Genomic DNA, 19,821 nt, shown 5'->3' with positions numbered 1-19,821 from the left:
TTCCCCACTAGAGATAAAACAAATCACATCTCTCAGTCATAGAATCAAAATTTAGGCTTTAGTTCTTAAATATCCCCTAAAGGGTCATCTACTAAAGACTTGGTTCCAAGTTTGACGGTACTGGGAGTCACAGAACCTTTAAGAGGTGAGACCTAGTAAGGACCACAGGTCCCTGGAGGCAACAGTCCCACTGGGGAGGGTGGGATCCCTGCACCTTTGATTGTTTTTTTCTGTCTACTGCTCCCTGGGCATGGAGCTTACAGTTTTATCTTCTGTGTGTTTCACTATGATGTATTGCCTCACTACAAGCCCAGAAGTTATGGACTGAAGCTTCCAAAACTATGAGGCCAGATCAACTTGTGTCCTGTCCTAGTTAACTTTAACTGTGAAGCTGACACAGCCTAAAGTTACCTGAGAAGGGAGTCTCAATTGAGAGACTGCCTTGATTAGCTTGACATATGGTCACGTCTCAAGGAGGGTTGTCTTGTTAGTTGATACATGAAAGTACAGCCCACTGTGGATGGCACCACTGCTTTTGCATGTAGTCTTGGGCTATATAAGAAATCTTGATCTTCATATAGCTTGATCTTCTTGTGGGACTCCTAACAGTGGGAGCAGGGGTTGTCTCTGACTCCTTTACTGGCTCTTGGAACTCTATTCCTCATACTGGGTTATCTCGCCTAGCCTTAAGGGGAGGTGCTTAGTCTTATTACAACTTGATGTGCCATGTTTTGTTGATATCCATGGGAGGCCTGCCCTTTTCTGAATAGAAACAGAGAAGGAGTGGATGGGAGGGGGGCACAAAGAGGAGGTGAAGGAGGGACTGTGAGGGGGAGGGAGGGGAAACTGTGGTTGGGATGGAAAACAAATAAATGAATAATAGAAAGAAAGAAAGCCATACATGATCCCGAGAGCAAGTGAGTGAGCCATAAAACAGCATTCCTCTATGGTGTCTGCTTTAGATGGCTGCCTTGACTAATCTCAATAACAAACTGACCTGGAAGTGTAATGAAAATAAATCCTGTCCTCACCTAAGTAGTTTTTAGTTGGGACATGTTATTACAGCAGCAGATAGGAAACCAGCTCATTTTCATGTAAGTTGCTCATCTTGGGTGTCTGTCATAGTAACCAAAAGCTGAGTAACACAATAATCGCTGTAAAACTTGCTTCCAGGACTTTCCTAAGCATCCAAAATCACTTTGAAATGCAGATTCTGATTGTATAGATCTGTGGGACTTGGGACTCTGCATTCCTTACCAGCCCCCCCAAGGAGTACTGCATTGGCAGGTGGTAAGGAGAGGTAAGGTACGAACGAACGACCACCCACTCCACCACGCCTTAGTGTTCTACTGTGTGCTAACCACTTTATAAGAAGGTTATATTGAGAGAATTAAATGAAAAGAATCATGTAAAGGGCTGTTTAGTTTTTTTATTGCTGCATAACAAGCTACTTCATCTTCTGGCGGCCACTTTTGGAGATTAACTACCCTGTTTATTACCTCGTACTTAAGACCCAATAAATGTTTGTTTAAAACAGATCCTCGAGTGAGTGCTATTCGCTGGCTGAAGCCAATAATAGATCATTATCAAGGCCTCACAGGACTGCAGATTTAATTACTAGAAAGTTCTTCTGACTTTAACTGATGGTTGCTATCTCCTAATACGTTACATGGCTTCTTGTAAGAAGGAAGCAAGAATAGGTTCAATCCTTTCTAGATGATAGTGTTGCTTGCACTGTGTGACAAGTAGTTATTTTGTTTGACTTTATAAACTTCATTTCATTTTTTTTTTGAACTAACTACCTTGCTTGGTTCAAGGATCAGAAAGCATTGCTACAAACGCTGGGATGGTTCCTCCATGCCCACCCTTTCCACTACCAGCAGCTCGAGTGTCTGCTAGGAACCCCAGCCTCATGCCACCACCACCCCCCCACACACACACAACCGCTGGGTACCTTTGGCTCTCTGCAAAAGGTGGCAGGTGGGACAAGGCTTCCTTCAATGCCTTATTTTTGGTATTGTCTCCAAAATAAACTGTTCCCATGTAACTGACTGTCTCAGAGTCAGCTGCTGGAGAACCACGTCAAGCCAAGAATGAAGTCAAGTCAGCTCCCCTGCCGCAGGCTCCATGTCCCTTCGGCCTACATCTCATTCCCAACAAGCAAACTCCGGTCCTCACTTCTTCCCAACTTTCCATTGTATGCATCTCTAAGCAAACATAAAATGCTTATTCTTTTCTGCGTAAACTGTAGCCCGTTCTACTCCTACTCGGGCACGCCTTGCTTTCTGTTTTTTGCCCTAGTTATAAGGATCGAACCCAGGGCTCCACTCCTACTAGGCAAGCCTAGTTAATTCACATCCCTCGTCGACCCTATATTTTCACAGCTAAGGTTTCATTGTCAGTACACAGACCCTACCCCTTCCTTAACATGGTGCATGGTGGGCAATCCCTTTGCTTCTCTGCCCTTGTGACATTGTATTTCAACACTGTAGTTACCTCTTCTGCCACATACCAATCCTGGATATTCTCAAAATATTTCACCCAGTGGAAACAATTACCCTATGACATATTTCTAGTACAACAAAGGGGAAACATTCTCCTTGCTTGGAACAAAACTGAGATATTTAAGTTAACCTCCTCTTACTGTTACATCATAGACTGATTGATTCTACACCTATAAGAAGAGGAAGTCTGCCTTCTGTGTTTTTATAATTGATTGATATTAGCACAGGATCATAATCATACCTCTCTATGCCCATTATATCCACTTTGTTACTGCCGGCTCATTGTCCTATCCACATCAACAGCAATCATCGGTGTGTAATCACTGAACATTTAATTCCATTACTGGACAAAGCCCTAAAATACACACTGTGTATTTAACATCATTTAGTTAACTGCAGCATTATGAGTTAATTATCACTCAGAGAAGGTAAGTCATTTGCCAGGGTCATGTTGCCAGCAAGTATTAGAGCCTCTTGCTCTTCCTCACCTCCCCTTTCCTTCTCTCCCCCCATCTCCTCCATTTCACCTTCCTTCTTCCTTTCCTCCCCCTCATCCTCATCCCAGTCTCCCCCAACTACCCCGCCCCTCTGTCCCCTCTCCCGCTTCCTTTCACTTTTCCACTTTTCCCCTCTGACCTCAGTCTTGATGATGCTTGCCAGAGAATAAGACGCCATTCCCAAATATTTGTCACCTTCAGATAATGCCCAGGCCTGTGGATGTATATGGATTCTGACAGAGAGTGGCCACTGGTTGTCATTCTTTAAGTATTGTCATTTAATGTTAGTGTGTTCCCAGGCACAGGTCACCTCATGCCTGTCAGCACAGCCCCTACGAGGCTGAGGCAGGAGCTTTCTCATGAGTTAAAGGTCAGTCTGAGCAACTTAGTAAGAGGCTAACCCGAACTACAGAGTGAGTTGCTAAAGGGAAAAATTGTTCCTAAAAATATTCTGATACCTTCTTCTGCATCATCCTCATGAATATCACCCACTGTTGACAGATGTTAAAACAATAATATAACAACAAAATCCAAGTCATTTCATGGATTGATTTTCCTTCTGAGTCACACAAAGCAATAGAATTTGACTGACAAGACTTGCTGTGATAACCATTCTGTTCCATAGGCCATAGAAAATGTTCTGCTTTACAAGATACCCAATTTGCCAGAGAAAATGTTCTGCCTTACAAGATGTTCAACTTGCCAATACCAGAAGGAGAGTCCCATACTTATCCCCACCCCAGAAAAGGAAACATCTCATTCTGATGTCTCTTCTACAATCTGATTAGAAGAATATTTGGGGACATTAGGACAGCATTCTCTCATTTCCATCTCCCTAGATCTTCTCCCACCCTCCATAATTCCTTATAGACTATACTCGTAGGACCTAATAATAAATCCATGTGAGCTTTGGTGCAGTGTTGTTCAAGGAGCCTCATACAATCTCCAGCCTCCTCTTCTGGGCTTCACACTTCATCCTTCTATCAAGTAAAGATAGTTGTCAGAGGGGACAGAAGACATCCTGGCCCTGGCTGTCCTAGGGACGGTGACTCATTCACTTCTAGCATCATCTCTTCCTGGTTAGCTCCTTATTTCATTTCTTTCACTGAAAGCTTCCTTGAAAAAATTCCTTTTACATATCTTGATATAGCCTGGTAATCTTAAGGCTTGATCTTCTGGTTACTGCTCTAATACTCCATTTACTATTACTCTATTACTCTATTTACTATTACTCTAATAATCATCATTTCTTTAAGTTCTTTTCCTCCCTCCTTCCCTCCCTCCCTCCCTTCCTTCCTTCCTTCCTTCTTTTCTTCCTTCCTTTCTTTTCTTCCTTCCTTCCTTCCTTCCTTCCTTCCTTCCTTCCTTCCTTCCTTCCTTCCTTCCTTCCTTCCTCTCTCCCTCTCATTACTCACAGGCCATTCCTTTTGGCCCCATCACTTTATTTAGTGTCTTCTAAGAATGTAGTGTACGGGAACTTTAAACTCCCTGAAGTTTTCCCGACTTTGCAATTTTATCTAATATTATGGAATCTTTGGAATCAAGTCCAGTAAATTTAAATTTTACTAGGTTCTAGGTAGGTGTGTGGTTTTAAAAATATCCCCTTAGAATTTGGGGATAATAACATACAACTGATAGAGGGTGAAAAGCAAGATGAGTTCTTGTAAATAGTGCTCCCTCTTACTGACTTCAACATTTGTATCAAGGCAATACACATGGAGAGTCAAAACACATAATACTGTTTGATCCAATAGTGCAGAGCTCAAAGGATCTAAATCTGAAGCAGGCTATGACAACAGAAACACTAAAGTGTTTTTCTTTAAATAATGCAAATCCTCTCGAATTTTAGCCTTTCATCAGAGACTTCAGTTACAAGCAGATAAACTCAGCAGTATATGTATGTTGGTACTGTACTGGAGTTGTCACCCCTTTAATTCCATCATTTGACATTTCATATAGTTGCCTGTGCATTTTTGGTGTTTATTTTATTAATTGAACACCCTAGTATGCACTATTACATTTTTTTTGTCTGCACACTTCTGGTTATTTCAAAGATCACTCTCCTACCACCATATCTACTGCCCATGGTAGTGGAAACTGAAGACACACTCATTTCCATACTGTGATCTTTCTCCCTCCTCTCTTTATTCACCTCTAGGCCATGAAATATCTTTATGTGTTCGTAAGATAGCTCCTACTCAGGTTGGTATTTGAATACCCACTTGAAGGATAAAAATCTCAGACAGCCACTACCTAGAATCTCTGGCTAAATAATTGGGATTTTATTCCCAGTATAATCTAAACTACAATGAGGGATGATGAGAATATATAGTTTATCACGTTAGTTGAATAATCTATTAAGAATTGTGGAAAATAGGATGAAAATTCCTCAGAAAACTCAATACAGAACTGTAAAAGTCCTAGCCATTTTTGTTCCTGGGAGAGAAAAAGAGAGATAGAGATAGATAGATAGATAGATAGATAGATAGATAGATAGATAGATAGATACAGAGAGAATATGAAATTAGTATTAAAAAGAAGCAGTTGTTCCTCCAGACCAGAAATGCATTAGTCAAGCCTAATCAGCTGAGTTATCTATCATCAGGTAAAGAACACATGGACATACTTTAGACATGAGGAGTAATGGGATGCTATTATTTGTGGCAAAGTAGATGAAACTGGAAGACATTATGTTAAATGAAATAAACCATACACAAAAAGTCAAATCCTGCATTTTCCCCATACAGAAGCTAAAAATGTTGATTTCACAGAATTAGAAATTAGAATTGTGGTTGTTAGAGGCTAGGAGGGAATAGAAAAAGTAAGGTAGAGGGTAGGTGGGTAGGAGCTAACAAAAAAGTTATAGGCAGAGTAAATTCTAACATTCTACATCATAGCAAGATGTCTATAGTTTAAAAGAAACTTCACTATATGTCTTAACAAAGAACTACAAAATAGATATTCAAAAGTTCAAAACACAGACATGAGAAATGTCTAAGGGATGGAAATGCCAATCACCCTGGCTTGATCATTATCCATTGCATAAATGTACCAAATTATATTTTAGTACCCATACATGTGTACAATTAAAATTTCTAAAATACGACAAATACTTTATGTATGAAAACAAAACTATTAAAAGTCCAAGTAGAATTAAAGATGCAGGTAGGTGTCTGTCAATCTGATGAAGAACCCAAGTTCCCTCTAACTACATCTCCTTCCAGCTGTGCAGACCACATAAACTCAGGACACTGCTTTGAAAAATCTAGAATGAGCACCTCTGCACTTGAATAGTTACCCTATCAGCTTAGAATAATACAGAACACTAGATCTATGAAATGAATATTGTCATAGTTTTGAGGAAGGGTCCCACAACATTACTATCAGGCTATGGCAGAGAAATCATCAATAAATAGTAACAGAAGAATCCTAAGTCATAAGCATTCAGAATTACTGAGTCAGGCAACATGCTAACTACAGAACCACCACACAGTATGGGCTTGCTAAAGCTAGCTGCTGTTGTTCTTTGAATCATTCCTCTGGTTTGATCAAATTCCACCATAACACTGGACTTAAATACACTTAAGTAAGATGAGCGTTCATTATTCCAGGTCGCTATGTGATTAATAACAACTGTCATAGTCACATCATTAGAAAAGTGTTATGCTTTGGTGGTGCTAGGGAATGGACATAGAGCCTTGTGCATGGCAAATAAGTCTTCTACCTGGCACGCACATCATTGGCCTAGAGGTGAACATCTTCTTAAGCAGAACACTCATGTTAGAAATGATGCTCTCTGGCAGGCGCTGAGTGATTTAGCAGGACATTTATACACAGTGCATATAGCAGATGTTCAAAAGACTATTTTTCCAAGCACATGTAGGATTATCTCCTAAAAATCACATCCTTGACTTACTAAACAAGCAGAACTTTACGATTGTCTCGGTACCTTTGAGCCTCCAGTGCTGACCGCTGCCAGAAAAAGCTTCAAGCAAGTAGCGCATCCATGAAGTTCTTGATTTTCAACTAAATCTCTTGGCTGAGGAGTAGAGTAACTGTCACCATGAAAGATAAAAAGAACATACACAATTGGGTTTCATAGCACTGAACAATAAAAAACCTGAGTTACTGCTGTAACACAGCCGTGAGACATTAAACGCCATCAGGAGAGTGCTTCGAGAAGTTACAGGTGTCATACAATCCTACGGAATCATTTGTCCTGTGTGTTTTCTTGCCTCGTGGTGGGCCACGTGACTCCCATTTATGATTTATAGAATAGGGCGTGGGAAGAGGAAAAAGGCATATTGAAGTCTTTAATTTTATTATCCTCCAGTTATAGTTCCTTCATTTCCAGCATTTCCCCCTGAAACATAATTATTTTCCATTATGGTTGATATTTCTTGATAACAAATATAGAGACACATTTGATAAATGCCAGTTTCTTATGTAATATAATGTTTTCAATGCAGAATTCTTACTTGGCTACATACTCATACACGGATCGGCAATCTATTTCTTCAGAGTGCCAGATACTAAATATTTTAGGGTTGGCCAGCCAACAGATAGTGTCCTCAGCAGCTCAAACAACTCTTCTCATGGACATATTAATAGTCATTTTTATAGTCCGTATTTAAATATGTAAAACCATTCTTGGCACACAAACATTATACAAACAGGTGGTGGGCCAGATTTGGATGCTTTTGGGTGACCCCTGCTCTAGAGTGTTGACCGTTAAAAAAGATAAGATTATAGAATTCTGGATGTTCATCAAAATGTGAAATCTAGCAGTTTACATTGTAATGAAGTGACTCTGTGTATGACAAGGAAGAGGACACAGTTGTAAAGTCACCTCTACTTCAGCCACCGTCAGGCTTCATGTGTCACACTTAAGAGTCTCTCAACTGATATCAACTCCTCAAATTCTATTCTTTGTCTTTTAATTAAAAATGCTCATTTCCATTTTCTGGGCCAAACTAATATCATGAACTTAACTAGGTCCCTATGCCTTCTATTGATACTAACACCATATATTAATAAATGATATCTTCATACTTTGTACAAAATATAATAGCTTTCATAAAGCAGAAAGTATTTAACTTAGCATTCCATGAAACTAGTGCATTTCATGGAATAATGTAAAAGTATATTTTCTAAGCCAGAAGTTTCATTCACCTACAAAAACAAATTCAACTCATCACTAAACATGCATAGCCAATTATATACACTTTCAGGCATCCTAATTTGTCATTGAGCCCAAGTGAAGTGGTTGTTTGTTAGATCTTCTGGCTTGGCTGCCCATCTGAAAACTCCTGTCTTTGAAGAATTTCTCATCTTGAGACACCTATATCCTTTGTGGTAGAAGTAGACAAGCTTGCTCCTGATCTTGGCAGCTCCATGTTGGCTCTCAATTGATTTCACTTGAAAGAAAGAGATCACACATCCAGAGTTCCCTTTCTCGTGGAGGTGAGAACCGAGAGGAGGGATCTCAAGGGAAGGGCCAGTGATTCATTCTGGCCCACAACACGAGTGTCAGAAGCAATAAGGGATATGGTCCAGGGGATGGAAGGATAGCTCATTAAAGCACTAGCTGAGCATTATGGGGATCTGAGTTCAACCCATAGAACCTACTTGCATATTTATAATTCTAGAGCCAGGGAGGCAGAGATAACAGAATTCTCGGGGCTCCCTTGGCCAGCCAGTCAAGTAAAATCATTAAGCTCTGCATAAAAATGAGAGATGCTTCCTCAAAAAACAGTGTAGAGCAACTGAGGAAGCCACCCAAAACTGACCTCTAGTTACACACACACACACACACACACACACACACACACACACACACACGGAAAAAAAGGGTTAATGACCATACTAAGTGTCTTTCCTGGAACTAATTCTGTGGCTGGGTGATGCTGCAGTCTTTGCAATCTCCAAACCTAACATTGTACCTTACTACTTTGGGCAGAACTGTAACTCCAAAAATGGGTTCTGTGGGGCTGAAGAGATGGCTCAGTGGTTAAGAGCACTGGCTGCTCTTCCAGAGGACCCAGTTTCAATTCCCAGCACCCTCATGGCAGCTCACAACTGTCTGTAACTACAGTTCCAAGGGATCTGATACCCTCACACAGATACACATGCAGACAAGACACAAATGCCCACAAAATAAAAATAAATCTTAAAGCGCCGGGCTGTGGTGGCGCATGCCTTTAATCCCAGCACTCGGGAGGCAGGGCCAGGCGGATCTCTGTGAGTTCGAGGCCAGCCTGGGCTACCAAGTGAGTCCCAGGAAAGGCACAAAGCTACACAGAGAAACCCTCTCTTGAAAAACAAACAAACAAAAAAACAAAACATTTTTTTTTGCACAAGAAAGTCTCGAAAAAAACCAAAAAAAAAAATAATAATAAAAATAAATCTTAAAAAATAAAATAAATTAAAAAATGGATTCTGTTATTCAAACTCAAGTTACCTGTGAGTGACTTTACTTAAAAGTAGGGTTTTTTTTGGCAAAAAAATAAGCTTAAAACAAGAAAGCAGAGTATGGAGAGGAAACGAGGCAGAAGCAGATAGAAGCCACCAAGGATTTGATCCAAGGCAAAGTCCTAGCCTCTGGCATTGCAGATACACCCTATTTGTACCCACCAGAGGTGAGGGAACTGGGCATTTACATTCCTGGTCTGCAGAGCTGGTTGAGGAGTGATACTCTTCTAAACTGTCCTTACAACATTCTGGGCACTTGGGCATTTTGGTCAAAAAGTAAGAGCAGTCTTTGAGCAGACATTTGAAGAGATTGTTAGGTATGACACTTCCGAAAAACTCCCAAAAGAGTGTGAGTGGGAAGGACACAAATACAGCTCAAGGGACATCGAGGGATTGGGATGAGGCATGGATTCTGGCTAGCACATCTGTACACAAACTTCTCTTCCACCAAAGCCTATTATTGAGAGCAATAACTGATACACCACTGACTAGAAGAAAACCATCTGTCTTTCTTAAACCCTAAAGTAATAGTTCAAAGTCATTCATCTTTGAAAACATGGATGCATTCTTAAAATATTTCTGGAAAGCCCAATTTTTATAAAGCAAGTCATGTTTTAACTGTATTAAGAGGAACTCAGTATTGAATGAAAAACTTGTGAAATATTTAGCAAAGGGAAGATGCTATAAATAGCCAAACATATCAGTTTTGTCAATACATATCTCTATAGCTTTTCTATTATCATCAACAAATCTGTTACAAGTGCCTCTCAGTTAATGAAGTGTTGTTGGGACTCTAAAAACAATCTTAGATATGTTTCATGATTTGAAGTGCTCATAGGTTAGAGTCTGTAGGATCTTTGGTTAAGTCACTTAGTATCTCTGAGCTTTTGTTACCCTTTCTATGACGTATGCCAACCTCTATTTTTAAATCTCATCCCCCAACTCTTTGGTGGTAACTCCTTGCTCACTGATATTTTCAATATGCTTATGGAAATCTGACACTTAGTCATCAGTCTATCCTATCCTTAAGAATGGATCCATTGTGGAGGTCAAGATAAAACTCTTTCAATGCTTTCTGTAAATAAAATTGGCCAATTTTGCAACTATAACAATATTAAGAAACACTAAGAATATGATATATGTAAGAAATCACACAGGAATAATACGTAAGGAGAGCACATGCATGAAAGTTATAAAGAGATGGTGGTAGATATCATCCTCTTAAAGACACAGGTGGGTTCTAGGATACTCTGAAGCCACATACCTAGTGGCTGACTGGCACCCATATGCACAAGTCAAATCATAACTATGAGAGCTTGTCTACAGGGAGATACAGAGCTGAACAGAATGTCTGATTTGGCTAACAAGTTTCACAGTCTAATTCAAGAAGTTGGCATTCTTGGAAGTAGGTCTGTGGTTGATGAATATGGTTAATATGAGCTTTGTTTTTGAAGGGGCCCCCCACTTTTAGGGCAAAACATTAAGTTTGTGATCTATCAGGGAAATGGCCTGAATCTTGATCCACCCACCAGGAGAACCCAGATTGTGGTTTAGCAAGTAGCCGGCATCATTTTCTTTCAAATGTCTATTATGTTTCAAATATGCTAAGCTCAGTGATCTTTTTAAGATAATTGGGCATTCCTTTAGCTAAAGCCACATGAGGTTCACAGTGCTCAAAAATACCCATCGGATCTATAAAAATGATCATCCATTCTGATGATGAATTTGAAATCAGACAGGTGTTTTATGGACTACTGACCTCCAAAGTAGAGCCAGAGCAGTGTTCACATGTATCCCTTAACCTCTAATCTCTTGTTCACTGCTATCCAAAACATGTCTATGGTAATTTGATTCTTAGTTTTGAATGTATTCTTACTGGAGAGGAATGGCAGGAATGTAAACAGTCCTCTACTTACAAGTTCAGCCAAACATCACTGAAACAACTTCAGTTTAAGATCAGTTAACACAGGATGCTGACAGTTCATTGTTCTCTCACCTCAGAGAGATTATATACCCTCTTCTTTGGAAGAATTTTAAATACTGAAAATCTCCTTTTTCTTTATTATTTCTAGTATTGCTTTCTTTTGGCTTTCATTACCATGGCTCAATGGGAACTTTGTCTTGGCTTATCCATGCATGCATAGACAGGCTTTGTCATTTTAGAAAAGAAGAAAAACAAAGAAAAATGCATGGAGTGGGCACAGAAAGAGGAAAGGAGGAGAGAAGGATGGAAGCAATGAAGGGAATGAGAAAAAAAGAGAACCCATCTCAAATCAGGTGCAGACATATTTTAAAATTCTGTCACAGGCTATGCTTGTTCAGCTCAAGACTCTAGGCCAAATACTAGGGAAATACAGATAAATTGGGTGCTTATTTCCCAGCTACTAGAACAGACACCACATATCTGCAAATAGTTTAACGTAAGATAAATGGTGATCAGGTGATCAGATTCTTCATAAAGCGATTGAGACAACCGAAAGGGAGAAATGAAAGGGAGAAAGGGAGTAAGTCTTAGCTCTTAAGCCAGAGAGGGGCGTGAACAGACTCATGCAAAGATGGTCCTGGAGATGAGCCTTACAGACAATTGAGAGTGGAATTTCTTTTTAGTTTCTCCTCTAAGCTTGCTATAAAATTCTTCATGAAAATTCTCTGGATACCTATCTCCTATTGCTCAGCTCATTTTCTGCCTAATCTGTCTTTTCCCCCCTTTCTTCTCTCCCATGATCCTTCAGAGAAAACCTGTGACACTTTGGCATTCATACAAACTTCACAGTGACTCTTGAATTCTAAGACATCATCCTTCAAGAATAAGACTTTCTCTCTTCTCCTCTTTCCTAACATGACTTCCCTCCAGGCTAGTGCATTAGTATATTGCACAGTTGCAGTTTTACTATCTTCATTATTATGGATTTCCATTTCTATCAGTTCTCAAAGACTTACTCTGTCAAAGACATAATCAAGACCTATATCTACACTCTTATAACCCAAGAGCTGTGGAATCACCTGGGAAAACCTCTAAACATTTTTTTTTTTGTATAGTCCAAGTCTACTCTTAACCAAGACTCACACCTGGGAATACTTTAAGAAAAGACTCAGTACATTCCAAATTTTATTACAATGAAAACCCCTTTCATTCATGTTGAATGAAGGCACAGTAGAGGATTTATACTGTGTACATAGCCATAGACTCTATTCTTCATGGTTTACATATCTTCTCACTGGCTGCTGCATACTCCTTTCCATACAGACAAGAAATGATGCACTAAACTTCTTTGGTAGTAAGTGATAGAAAGCATGCAAAATTCAAATTGTAACAGAGTGGTAATGAGGAGAATTAATTGGGAAGTAAACATGGGGAGGGTAGAGGTAAGATAGTATCATGAATATCTTCATCTCATAGAGTGGGTATCAATAATCACCGAAAAACATGAAATGACAGCTCAAATATATTGTTTGAGGATATGAAGTCCTTCACAAGACCAGAAAAACTAGTGAAAATAGGAAATAAAGCATATAGGTTGACAAATTAGATATTTTCCATCTTGTCTATTCAGTATCATATATTCAGATTTGAAAAATGAGATACAATAATGAGTTGTATAATTTACCATTTGGAGACAATCCTCCTAAGAACTATATAGGAATTCAGTAAGAATGATTTCTTGTGCTGGGGAGATCAAAGACACTGAAGAATACAGTAGCCATCTGTGTTTTCATTATAAACCCTCTGTCCCAAATAAATAAATAAATAAATAAATAAATAAATAAATAAATAAATAAATAAATTTATGACCCTGAGAGTGTTTATGAAAATTTCAAAAGGGAAAAACACTTAGAAAAAAAATTCAACAGCAATTTTTAAAATTAGTAGATTTTACACTTTCTTTGGTAGAAGTCTCCACATCTTAAGATATAGATTTTTCAATTTTCACTGGAATTAAATGTATTTTAATGTTACATATAGATATTAAGTGACATAGGCCTATTCGGACACAGAGGTTCAAGTAGCAAATCATGGAGAGCTATCTTCATGGGGATAGTCTATTTATGAATTTTTTCATTGTAAATTAGATCATTTGAAAATATTTAGTGTCTAAGGCCAGTGCATCACTTAAGAATCAGTGCCCTAAATAGTCCCAGCAGCCCGAAATAGTCTCCCCTCTACTGCAGATCCCCGCAGGTGGTAGGCTGTGCCCGCTCTGCTTTTCCTCTTTGCTTTGCTCTCTATGGGCTCTGCTGACCTTGTGGGCAGTTCTTGCTCTTGTTTGTTTCTTCTCTATTTTCTTCAAAGTTCAAGTCATCTTTTTCTCAACACCCACACCACAGTGTCCGTGTATATTTTAAATTATGTGCCCGACTGAGTCAACAATTTGCAAGCACTTGCTTTCAATTCCAGAAGTAGCTCAATGCACCATTTTTATGTCTGTTACTAAAAGAATGAGCAAAAGAAGTCAAAAAAGAACAGCAGAGATGTATGTGGACAAAGGGAAAAGCAGAGCCACATCTGAGATGCTTTTTACATAAATAGATCCTGTGTCACTTCCCCCATTGTGTCCTTGATCCTTGATGGAACGGAGCCATCAGAACTCCACAGAGGCCTGCTCAGTTCTAGGGCATGGTAAATCTGACAGAGACACCAAACCACCCATGCGGTGACAAGCTATCTCTCTGACCTGGATGCTCCTTTCTCACAGTGGGTAGCAATGGAAAACTCAAGTGTGAAGAATTCTGAAGACTATCTAAGCAAATCATGACCAGAAGCAGACAGTCTAAGCAGACCTTTGACAGGCATCTAGAAATAAAATAGCATCCTAGGAACATGTGTTTTACAACACACTGTGAATGAAATGCACACAATCTGAACACAGACTCGGAGCCTAAAAATGGACAGGGATTTTAGGGACACAGCAGTGCCTGCAGGCACATAAGCACCCTGAAAGCACAGCAGCACTGAGAGACCTGCTATGTCTTAGTGGTAGAGAGGCAACCATGGAAAACCATTATATCTCCAGCTGACAGAACCACAAACTTTTTTTTTTTATTATGTATACAGTGTTCTGTCTGCATGTATCCCTGCAGGCCAGAAGAGGGAGCTAGATCTCATTGCAGATGGTTGTGAACCACCATGTGGGTGCTGGGAATTGAACTTAGGACCTTTGGAAGAACAACCAGTGTTCTTAACCTCTGAGCCATCTCTCCAGCCCCAGAACCACACACTTTAATGTGGGTAATAGATATGAAGAGAAGCTTCATAAACTTGACTTAGAACTTTTTTTCTCTCAGCTATACCATGTCTCTTGGTAATCTACATGATATTCATTACCCTTCAATTCAATGTATAGATATGGATTACCTGAGGTACATCAGGGTCTGTGCTAGACACTGAGAATGAACAATAAGCATACATATCCATGGTGCCTGCCCTTGGGGGCTTAAAGGCTATTGGCAAAGAAGTGAGCTTGTTAAACAACTACACTGTTAAATACAGTGGAGATAAGTTCTCAGAAATGCAATTTCATCATCTTGCAAACATCTCAAAGTGCATGTAGGACAAATTTCGATGATATAGTCTTCTGTATACCTAGGCTGCACAGTGCATGTACAACATATAATCTATTGTTCCAGGATCTGGGATGAGCACAACATGATGAAATCAAGCACAAGAAAAAAATGATGCAATCAAGGGGTTCAGTAAACACCAGATGTATGAGGCTGTTGCTGGCATATGGCACACAGTTTCACACAAACATTTTTATAGGTAAAAGGTATGTACTCTAAAATAATCATAGGATGCATAGTAAATACATAAGTCAGTAGCATGACTGTTGATCATCATTACCAAGCCTTCCATATGGTATATAGACACATGTGCTATTCTTGTGTCTATCTGGCAGTACAATATGTTTCTTTGCACCAGCATTCAGGTGACTGATGTGGTGCGACATGATATCACAATGGCTATAACATCGTGAAGTGATGGGAGTTATTCAGCCATATTATAATGCTATGGGGACATCATTGTACATGTGGTCATACATCATTGTACATATGGTCATAGTTACACAGGAGAGTAACTCACGTGAAGAGTTACCTTTTTTATCTAAAGGGTGATACCTGACATGTATTATGGACTTTTAACCCAACTGTAGAAGTCAGAGGACTGTCCTTGGAGGAAAGGCAATTTAGTAGAGCTCTGAAGAAAAAGTTTAAAAGTGTCCTAGGTCAGTAGAGGAGTGGAATCAGAGGTGGGAGCCATGTTTCCAGCAGAAGAAAAGAATGCCTGAGGGTTTTGTGTAGGTAGAGATGGACACTTACAAATTCAGAGTGATGTCTGGTAGGAATCAGGAGGGTAAAGTGGGGTCCAGCGAGCACGTTTTTTATTAACTCACTTGAGCTAAACACCAAGTCAGAGTTTTAGGTAACGATGCCAAAGTGTCATTATTTACATTTGGCATATTTACTAAAGTGAATGAATGAATAGAGCTAGTTCTCTGAATGAGTTAGTTCTCAGAATAAGTTAGTTAGCTCTCTGAATGAGTTAGTTAGCTCTCTGTGTTCACAAGTTCAAAGGGAACAACAAATTGATCTAATGAGATGTGTTTTATACAAGTTGCCTTCTGTTCACTTAACACTAGATAAGTACTCTCTCTGGGGGAGAATTCCTCACAGCAGCTCTCTGATTGTTCTAACCACTTTTACTAAAATAACTATTCCATAACTTAAATGGTAAACCATGATTGCATTTTTTCATGCAAATGAAAAACCCAACATTCAATAGCTATAGTAACTATGCTTCGTCACCTAACTAAACCAGTCAAGGAGTTAGAGCCACATGTAGTGGCTCACACATATAATCCCAGCAATTGGAAGGCTGAGACAGGAGGATCCCCAGACAAGGAGACCTTGTCTCAAATTAATGATGATGATGATGATGATGATGATGATGATGATGATGACAATCACACCACCTTGCCTGAAACTGATAGGTGGAAAAGTATTTGCCACAGAAACATGAGGACCTGAGTTGAACGCCTTCCCTGGCCAGAACCCATGTAAATTAGTCAGGCAAAGTGTGTGATTATAATCTCAGTTCTGGGAAGGCAGAGACAGGAGGATTCTATGGTCACTAGCCAGCAACCCCAAGGCTAGGGAGAGAGGCCTCTCACAAAATCATGGTGAAAAGCTCCTGAGAAATGATACTCAAGGTTGATAACTTGTCTCTAAACATGCGCACACACGCTTACACACACACACACACACACACACACACACGCACGCACGCACGCACGCACGCACGCACGCACGCACGCAGGCACTAATGCATACACACACCACACACACAAACACAAACATGTGCACACTCATGTACACGAACACATACACATAACAATGGGGCTCAATTTGACAGTCTGTTGGAGGGCCTTTACCTGAGACTCTGAAATCCTACTTAGGGAAGTTAGAGCTGGGAAACATGCAACCTGGAGGTCAGATTCCATGTTTAAGGCTCCATTCTGGCTCTTTGAAGATCTGGGGTTCCAATCACTGTGCTACTTTCTGTGGCTGGCTTTAGAAAACATGCTTCATCCCTTTATTTCCTAATAGAAAATTCTCATTATTATTGACTGATTTCAATACAAAGTGAGGTTCTGTCCATAAATGTCTTAACCCAAAGACTGACTTGCTGATGCCTGCTGTGAGCTCAGGGTTAGCTTTTCATAGTAATGCACAGTAGCATGAGATATTCCACCCTGCCTGACCTGTCAATCTCATTATCAAAAGGAGGTGTTACCAATGTGGATACAATAAATAGTTAAACAGACATCAATGTTGTTTCTAGTCAATTCTATGGATGAAAACTCATACAGACAAAAAGGAATCCCATTTCTTCTGGAATGTGGACGTTTGTTCCTCAAACCTCATATCAGTCCCCAGTGGGTTCTCAAGCCAGGCAATACTATGTTGGGTGTAATCTGTTATAAGATAGTTTAAACAAAGCTCAGTGCACCCCGAAGATCACTGCCTTTATTTTTTTCTACCCCAGAATGCCTATAGAACAAGGTATTTATTTTCATGGAAATTTACTCCCTAGATATTATTAACTAGGGCTATCAAAAACAATTGTTTTTCTGAAACAGGGAAACTGAGGATTCTCTATTTAACTACCTCTTGACATTTCTTTTCATTGTGACCTTGGATTATTTAGCTATTATCTACTAGAACATTTTAGGCAAAGTGAGAAAAATGCCTCTTTTATGAGCAGGCTGTAAATTCCTAACTAACGCTTCAAGCACACACCTCTTCTTTTCATCTTAGAAAATTAAAGTCAATGAAAATATTTCATTATTAATAATCTAATTCTCTTTGGATCTTTGATTAATACCATTTGATATGAGATTTCCAAAATTGGGTCATATTCTGTATAAATTTTTGAAGGTAGAAGCTATATACAAATAGATAAATTTGAGTTAAAAACCAATTCTCTTTTAGGAAGATCTAAAATGGATGTAATGCCTCTTGTATTAAAGATGAAGTAGTCGACTGCTATGTAGCCCATTTTCAAGACCACTTCTGCATTGTGACTTTAAGCACTCTATTTTCATTAGTGCTGAGATAACTGTTTTCACAGTTTTTAAGTTTTCAATAATGTGCAACATCAGGCAATAATTTAAAATAATTTTAAAATTTTTATTGTTACTATTATTTTATGTCTATGTGTGTGAGCCTGAGTTTTTATCTGTGTACCATGTGCAGGTGCCCATGGAGGCCAGAAAAGGAGATTCGATTTCCTGGACATGGAGTTACAAATGGTTGTGAGCTGCCATGTGGGTGCTGAGAATCAAATCCAGGTCATCTGTAAGAGCATCTGGTAGTCTCAATTGTTGCATTTTCTCTGCAGCCCTTAGCATCATGGAATCCTTGTTGTTGTTTTTCCTTTTTGCCCCAGTATAAACAAAAGTTATGTTGAAGTGTCTCTACATGTATGGTCAAACACTAAAGAAATACTTTTGAAGGTGGGGCAGGTCTTGGTGAGGATTTATTCCCCTGAAACACTGGGAATGTACCAGGAAGTAGTTCTTTTCCTACTCTCATAGGGCTCTGAGCAGCTTGATGCGAACAGGTCCATTCAGGAAATATTACTAAATGGTCGCTTTTCCATGGGGCCATATTTTGTGCATTTATGCAACCCATCTTTCTATCAAACAGAGACACACAACTAACCTCTAATTTAGGCTGTGAAGGAAGGGTTTGAAAGCCTCGGAATGCGCCGGAGTTCTATGACTGAACTCTGAGCTCCCTTTCCCCGCCCGTGTTTTCCAGTTAACATGCACACAGCTGTTCATGGCGTGTAATCAACTGATTGTTACACAAGCATTTTCCAAAGCTATGACAATCTCAGATTTATGAGGTCAAGAAGTGCAGACTTAATCCATTCAATAGCTGCAATTTATCGTCTGATTATAATTGTATACACAAACAGACGAATGATTTAGATGACACAGTGTAAAGATGAAATCCGTTTATTTTAAAAGGGTTTCTAACCTTTAAAATATGTTGCCATGAACACCTTTCAATGTCCGCTTTTAACAACACAATTATTATTGTCTTATTGATCAGGGTTTTATTAGGGATTTGACACTTATATTTCATGCTAATCGAAAAAGGTGTAATTTTTCTGCACGGTTTTAACAAGAATATGACTGTAATTAATTAGATCACTATTATGTTTTCAGTATCTTGAAAGAAGTGCTTAATTTATCACACATGTCTTCCATACATATGGGAACCTCTTTTTAAAAAGACAAGGTGCATGATCCTTACAGATGACAGGATATGACATGGGAACTATATTTATAGGTTCTGCCGCTATGCTGACCTGGCTTCACACTGACAGCTCTCCTGGAATGAGATTGTACATTAGCAACTTAGCAAGCCTGGGTGGCACCCAACATGACCATCCTCTGGTCTAATAATGGTAATTAGTGGTCATTTCCTAATGCCTCCATAGATCAAGGAAACAATCTGTCGACAGGGCCAAAGTGGTTGGATTACACGGCCATAATATATATTTCAGATTTTTTTCTCAGTTGCAGGTTTAACCAATGACTAACTGTTGTATCAATTTGCTTTGCCTTCAATGACAGTTTTATTTATTTAACACATAAGTAAATATAAACTTGATATGTGCTATAAAAACCATGTACACACATATATGCATGTATCATATGTAGATTGATTTTAATGATACTATTGATGATTAATTTTTGAGGTAGTCTGGCCTCAAAGAAAGGGACTTCCTGTGTAGCAAAGGATAATCTTGAATTCTGTCTCTCCTGCCTCTGCTTCCTAAG

This window comes from Peromyscus maniculatus, chromosome 3 (assembly GCF_049852395.1).
Source record: "Peromyscus maniculatus bairdii isolate BWxNUB_F1_BW_parent chromosome 3, HU_Pman_BW_mat_3.1, whole genome shotgun sequence".
Classification (NCBI taxonomy): Eukaryota; Metazoa; Chordata; class Mammalia; order Rodentia; family Cricetidae; genus Peromyscus; species Peromyscus maniculatus.
This window is presented reverse-complemented; position numbering follows the sequence as displayed.